The sequence below is a fragment of the Monopterus albus genome, unplaced genomic scaffold, assembly GCF_001952655.1.
Source record: "Monopterus albus unplaced genomic scaffold, M_albus_1.0 scaffold366.1, whole genome shotgun sequence".
In the NCBI taxonomy this organism is placed as follows: Eukaryota; Metazoa; Chordata; class Actinopteri; order Synbranchiformes; family Synbranchidae; genus Monopterus; species Monopterus albus.
In genome coordinates this window covers 195,120-202,516 of record NW_018128246.1, presented here as the reverse complement: position 1 = coordinate 202,516, position 7,397 = coordinate 195,120, and the positions used below count along the sequence as shown (strand labels likewise).

The 7,397-nt window shown below is 39.4% G+C and overlaps 1 protein-coding gene across 2 annotated transcripts in view; it reads right to left on the bottom strand.

Annotated features, from left to right (window-relative positions):
- The window catches only part of LOC109951149 (phospholipid-transporting ATPase ID-like), a 30,708-nt gene extending 25,441 nt beyond the window's left edge, over positions 1–5,267 (bottom strand). The window contains exon 1 of one of the 2 annotated variants that reach the window (XM_020585462.1): positions 4,884–5,267. The gene's annotated coding sequence lies outside the window, so the exon portion shown is untranslated. The remainder of the gene's footprint in view (positions 1–4,883) is intronic. The other variant, XM_020585463.1, reaches the window with a different exon arrangement.
- Between the last annotated feature and the right edge of the window lie 2,130 nt (positions 5,268–7,397).

Below are 7,397 nucleotides of genomic sequence, written 5' to 3'. Positions count from 1 at the left end.
GGAAAGAGTCTGCAGTTTTATGTTTCTGAGATAAGACGAGAGGGTATGATAACATATAAAAGTGGCTATAGCAGAGAGGCTCTTCGTGGCTGCTGGTCTCAGAATAAACAGAAGTTTAAGTAAATTTTAATGACTTCTCGGGCCATTCGTGAAACTTACAGAAACCTTGCAGATTTATTCTATGAAGAACTTTGTTAATTTGAATTTCAGAAGAAATCCTGAAGTACAAAGTCTTAGTTTGGACTTTCAGGAGTGCTCAGCTTCCCACCGTCCACCAGCCTTCATTTTCTGTTGCATCTCTATCAACAGCTTCTGCCCTTGTCTTATCAGGCTGCTAGTTAATAATAGCTACAATATACAGTGCATGTTTCAGACCCTCTCAACTCTAAGGAATACAGCCTCCACCAAACTACAGCTGCACAATTAGTCCATTAATTAATTAATCTGCAACTCCTTTTATAATCATTAAAGTTTTTTATTCACTGAGGTATTTTCAAAGCAAAGTGCAACACATTTGATGCTTCTGAGAGACAACTGGCTTCTTCTCTTTGTCTTTCATTGTAGCAGACTGAATATATTTGACTTTGGAACTGTTGGCCAGACAAAATAAGAAATTTAACAATGCCACTTTGAGCTCTAGAAAATATGTGAGTAGCATTTTCACTATTTTCTGATGCTTTATAGATTACGCCAGAAAACAATCTGCAGATTAATCGTGTAATGAAAATAGTTAGTTAGTTAGTTGCAGCTCTAGAAGGACAAAAAAACTTAATTCACCTTCATCATTATTTTATCAACAATCCAGGGAAGGCAGGAGATCAAGTGTTGCACAGACACACAGAATCAAAACTCAGCATACAGTTCCAACTGGGTCAAAGTTTCTGTCCTTAAAGGCAAAACTCCTTCTTGTCTGGAAAGTGCACCTGCCGATTATTCAAACACTGCAAACTGGGCATTTGTGTTGTTTCAACATATCTGTATTCACATATCACTCCAATCAATCTGTTGCAGTAACTCAACAACTGGAGGAAGCAGCAGCAATAGAGAGTTCTGTCTATTACCCCTAACAGCAACTTCTGTACAAAACAGAGCTTTAAGCCAACTCAGGGGAATTCTGAAACAATGATTTTAGACCAACAGGTAGCTTTTAAGCTGCTACTCAGACATTCGTTCCTGAATAAAACATATCGACTGATTCCACATTACTCACACAGTCCAACACAATACAATAATTCATTAGCAAATTACATGAAATCCTGGTGCCATATGCAATTACTTGTGTATCCAAAAGAGGTGACAAATCCAAACTATGTCCTAAATATCAACAAGTGAGCACTTGAAAGAGGAAGCACAGGGTTTACCTACACGGAGATTCCGCACAGCCTCATTGAGAAGGTGGCACAATCTGATGAGAAGATAAAACTTCTGACAACAGATAGGCAGGGCAGGGCAAGAACGTACCACCTTCAAACCGTGCCACGTACCAAAATATGGCACTCAATGCTTGATCAGAGTCCAGTTTGCCAAGTATTTTTAAATAAAGTTCATTCAGTTATTTTCTCAATCAACCGATCAACTGGTGGGTTTATATACTGAGATGTCTTCTTTTGCCAAACCAACACTAAACTAGAATTACCGCTTCATGGTTGTAGGCCTCCACCAACCCGGACAACCCAGTAACATAAAGCCTCTGGCCAAGGCTGTTTCTGGCATGGAGACATTAAAACCCCGATAAATTCAATTCAGTATTATAAAGACTAATACAACTAGTAATTATAACATTTGAGACACTGAACCAGAGAATTTATCATTTTTACTTAACAAATGATCATCAAAATACAACTTAATTAATAAACTTAGTGTTTTGTCAAATTAAAAAAAGGCTTGTGTAGAAAGAAAAAGTTTATAATCCACAATCTGAAGTATAGCTGTAGTACTGGAACTCATGGTATCATCACCACTAACAAAGTTTTTTAAAAAGCACCCAGCCCTAGAGACAAAAAAGGTTCTGAAAGAACATAACCATCCATTCTCCACCACAGGACACAAGATATTATCAACTCCTCATCACCTACTTCTAATGCACTTAACCCTGAAAGCAGTGACCTATGAAAAAGCAAACAGAAACAATACATACATCGTTAAACTCATTAAAAGTTGTATCTAGGTCATTTCTTAAGTATAGAAATGAGCAAAGCTGGATTTCACCTGACCACACTTGGAACCACAGGTGCACTACAAATCACACATTTGTGTTCTGAGCACAGGGCTTTGATCTGTGGTGGTGTGCTTTAAGGAGTTTTAGCTTCATAGCTCTCCTGCACACATTCTTTGTATTTGTGTATATCTGAGTGCATGCAGGTCCAAATGTGTTTGTATATATGTGGGTGTTTTTGTGCAGATATATCTTTCATACTAAATGTATTATTTACTGTGCAAACTAACAAATAAACCGGCAGCCAGCGCGCAGCCCCAACTGCTGCTTGCTTAATTTCTCCCCTCTCACATTTCAATATGTTCGGCTGACCACTCAATCAGCCTCAGTCAAACTGGCACCTGATGACTTCTTTTCAAGGTTCCTGTGAGTTACTGATTAATGACAGTGTCTGTAGTTCTGGCTGTGAGTTTACTCTCTCATATCTCCCAGAGTCACATCTGAAAAAGAAAGCAAGTCCTAACCAAAGCTGATACCACCACTGGGCAAAAACATTCTTGCATGTTGAGAGCACGGTGCCCTTAAGAACATTAAAAACAGAACTGATTTGTGACTCTGATGCATGGATGACTAGAACTATATACCCAGACCTTTTCTCCCTGATGACAGACACTAACAAAGCAAGAATGGGAAAGCGAGATTCAGTTATGACACAAGAGCACAATACAGTATTGGTGCTTTGAGCAAGAGCCTTCAACAATCAACCTCTGAATTATTCACCCGACCTCTCAGGCAACAAAGCCGCTCATCTTACCTGATCAAACCCTGACATTTTTATTGACCTTTTCAGCTTAATGATCTTTTCCATGTGCCATAAAGACACAGCCACTCTGGCAGACACAGCGTCACATCAGCCTAACAACAGACAACCTCCAAGTTGTGACGCAGACTTGACCCACATTAGATTAATTTGTGAGAAGCTGGGCATTATTGACTGACATTACATTCACAGAATAACCTTTCTGAGCTCTTGTTGGTGTCAGTTTTGATGGAGTTTCTAATTCACATCTTAGCATTCTTGTCTAGTTTGCATCAGTTCTTCTGTCTGCAATACTTCTCTCTTCACTTTGCTCCTGCTTCTTCAACTTGCGCACACATTATCCCATTTATGACCACATTTGATTTGATTTGATTTGATTTTGATTTATTCTTTCAAGTATGTAAAAACAGTTGATATGACAACACACATAATTTTACACATAATCCAATATCAATTTGCTTATACCTATAGTACATGCTTGAATGGAGTAGGAAGAAGTCAGACTTATCCAGTCCTACCCCATGACATCATCTTACCATCATTGGTTTGCAAGCAGTAAATGATTCACTTCTACCCACACAAATACACAACATTCAATTCTCATTTTGCAATTAGCTGCATAAATGTGAAACATGCCATTCTGCATAGTGAGCACTTTTACCTTTGGTGCTCTGAGAATAATCTGATGCCAATACTTTTGTACTTTTACTTAAGTAACCTTTTGAATGCAGGACTTTTACTTGTAACAAAGTATTTTTACACAGCGGTACTGATCATTTTAAAGAATCAGTACTTCTTCCACCAGTGGTTCTAGATCTCCCTGAAGGATACCCCACCTACAGCTGATTTTGACATTTAGGGGGCCAAAGTCAGACTGTGCTGATAGTGTCAGAAATTCTTACCAAATTCCCACAATGTGATTGCTGCAGAACAATGTAACAGAAAACTGGTGCAATAATCCCACCTTAACTGGGAAGTGTAAGACCCGCAGAGGGTGCCACAAACACAACAACGCCTCTTTCTCGTCGTCATTCAGTGTTTCCTTCCCTCTACAGTGCCAGAGTGCACAGGCAACTCCACAAAGCATTGCACTGCGAATACGAACACACTGATGGTCGCAGTCATAAGAAGGACTGATGGGTTAATTTAGGAGACAACTGACACATTAACTGGTAATAAAAACACACATAAGGCATTTCAGGGACCCCAGATGTCTCTGTTACGCCCCTGTAGTTAACAAAAGTGATCTGCAGCACAGGATATGAATGAGTTCCACAGCATGATGATATGGTAATTTCTCGTTTTTGACACCAGTGCTAAACCACCTTTATTAATAATTACTACTGTCATCTTCTTCTATACCACAAATGCTATCTTTATGACTAAGCACAGAGACATAAAATGAAACCTTGTTTTGACACTGTACACTTGAACAGCATCACAAAACAGCACAACACACCGGAATTACTTTAAAAAGTCATTTGTGCAGTTTAGGTACAAATGTTTCCTCTAAGAAGTTTTGGATCAGTTTATCCATTCAACTGCTCTGTTAACCAACGTATAAGAGAACAAACAAAAAAACTTGTTGTGCAAGTACATAGGACGAGTGTAATTTGGTTCTGAGAAGTAAAGAGGGAAGTACAGCTGAGGTTTTCGCTTTCCCACACTGACTGATCACTATCCGTCTCCTTTTCATTCTTTCCGTTACTTTTAGTTTACGAATGCCTGGAGGGCAGCACAGACGAGGAAACCCTCGCCTACTCACTACAGCTTCCTGTTCGCCCGTCTGCCTGTCTCCCTTTCTCCGCCAGCTCTTCCCTTTCTTCCCCAAACCCGTCCCCGTATCAGTCTGTCCCCACCCTGAGCCCCCAAGGTCAAGAAAAGGCGAGCAATGGTGCGTCTTCTTACCGTACGTCCCGTCAGAGGTGCGCGTCACCAGCACTCCTGAAAGTCTCTCAACTACAAGAAGAGACGGGAGCTAATGTTTTCCTTCTGGGTTCCCACTCACCGCTTCTCATTCTCTCTGCACTCCCCTCCCTCTCGCTCATGTTCTCCCCTCCTCTATTTTCTCCTCACTCCTTCCTTTCCACTCCCACGGTTCGGGGAAGTGGAGCATGCTCCGTTAAGATTCGGCTCTAAGCATCAAACGCAGAAACATAATTTCGCAAAAGGACTTCAGCGCAACTAGAAACAAGATAACCTGTTGGTCACGTGATGTACAAAGTTAATTAGGAAGTTTGAGTCCACCTTGACCCCAGTAAACAAAACAGCCACAGACGTGCACGAAATATTGGGAGAAGCACAGGTTGATAGGTATGTGATAGTTATTTTATTTTAGGACCCCGTTGTCATATAGAGACAAACAAACAAACAAACAAACAAATAAACAGGATGTTTTAATAGGGTGCAGTGGTGGAGAACTATTCAGACCCTGCATTCAAAATGTTACTTAACCTCTAGAGTCCTGAGCTTTGGAAACCCAAGCTGTGCGGTCCTCATATGAGGACGCAGGGACTCTAGAGGTTGGGTGCGCTATCATTTTTAACCATTTTAAATATATGGAGATGTAGCTAATTATGATGATGAAGATTATTATTATTGTTATTTTTTTATTTATTTTAATTTGGTTGTAAAAATTCAGAAAGCCATGAGAAACGCTCATGGCCAGATTAAGGGGCCCCTGATCCCCTGCCACCTCCAAGCTCCCCTTAAGTCCTGTGCTATGAGGCCTCCTGTGCTCAAACAATATTTAATATGTCTTTGGGTTTGTATATTGCAAATTGTAGTGTTTGAAACTGTGTGGATCTCTTATGAATGGAGGATGTTTGCTTCTAACTGAGTATTGTTACTTTTACTTAAGTCAAGGATATGAGTACTTCTACCATTGCTTTGGTAAGTACTTTGTTACTGTCGGTACTGTAGGCAAACCTTGTGCTATGAGGCCTCCTGTGCACAGGAGGGTTAGCAGGTTACTGTCGGTAACAGTAACTGTCGGTACTGCGCAAGGTTTGCAGTACCGACAGTTACTGCTACCGAGAGTAACAAAGTACATTTACTCCTCATAGCAAACCTTATTAACCTTAATTGCCTGTCTTTTCTCTTGTCCTTCCTCTTTTATTTCCTTATTTTGTTGTTTTGTTTTTTTTGTCTGTCTGAATCTGTCACATCTTGTCCTTGTTACACTGCTGACATTTCCCTGCTGCTCTTATTAGCTTTGCTCAGTTTATTGTTTCATTGTAAGACTCCATTGCATCTTTTTCTGCCCCCTGACTGAGGTTTTGGTTTCCTGCAGATCTAGAGGAGGAAACCTTTGTTGTTTAAAGAGGTATTGCTCCTAAAATATACACTCATTTTATAGGTACACCTAACTGAAACAAAGTCAGCCTAATACAAACATCCTGATACAAATCCTACATTGATAAAATGTTGTAGTATTCTTTTTTCAAACACTTTTAGAGAGGTGTTGATTGTACTGTATCATACAAGATATAGTTTGTGCTGCTGTTTAATTAGAGTCAGGTTTGTTGCCCACCAACTACAGAAGCTCATCTTATACATCCAGAAACACAGGTAATTCTCTAAAACAAACACAGCACATTAAATCTCACATTCCCCACCATCAGTCATAAGCGTCCCCACTTAAACATGAAAACACTGAATGCTGTGCTTCTGAACACTCACATTACCCACAGTTTCACTGCGCCATGGTTTTTCTTCTGATGATGGGGCCACAAGGTGTCGCCAAGAAGCATGAAAATGCTTTATGGGTTGCCATTTTAATACATTTTACTTTTGATTTTTTTTTGTCCCTAGTTGAGACTTTAAGTGCCCTGTTCTTTTGAGGTTTTGTTTTGATTTTCATTTTAGAGCTCAGAGCTCTGTGTCCTGAAGGATTAAGATCCCTGTTGGTAAGTTCTGCAACAGACAGAGTTACACATAACAAACTGAGACATGACACTTCATGTCTGTCACCCTTGTTTGAGCAGACAACAAGTCAATGTTTGATTTGATTTGATTTATTCTTTCAAGCATGTAAAAACAGTTGATATGACAACACACATAATTTTACACATAATCCAATATCAATTTGCTTATACCTAGTACATGCTTGAATGAAGTAGGAAGAAGTCAGACTTATCCAGTCCTACCCCATGACATCATCTTACCATCATTGGTTTGCAAGCAGTAAATGATTCACTTCTACCCACACACGTATTATACTAAAAAAAGATTATAACAGTGTTAACATTCTTACATCACACAAGTAATATACTAAAGAATTATTACAAAATGTACACCACACCCACAATTGTCCATGTAATTAATCATTGAGCCTGTTCTTGCATATATCTTGATTGACACATACCTTTATATTTATGTTTAAACTGGTCAATTCTATTACTATTTTTTATGTCTACACTT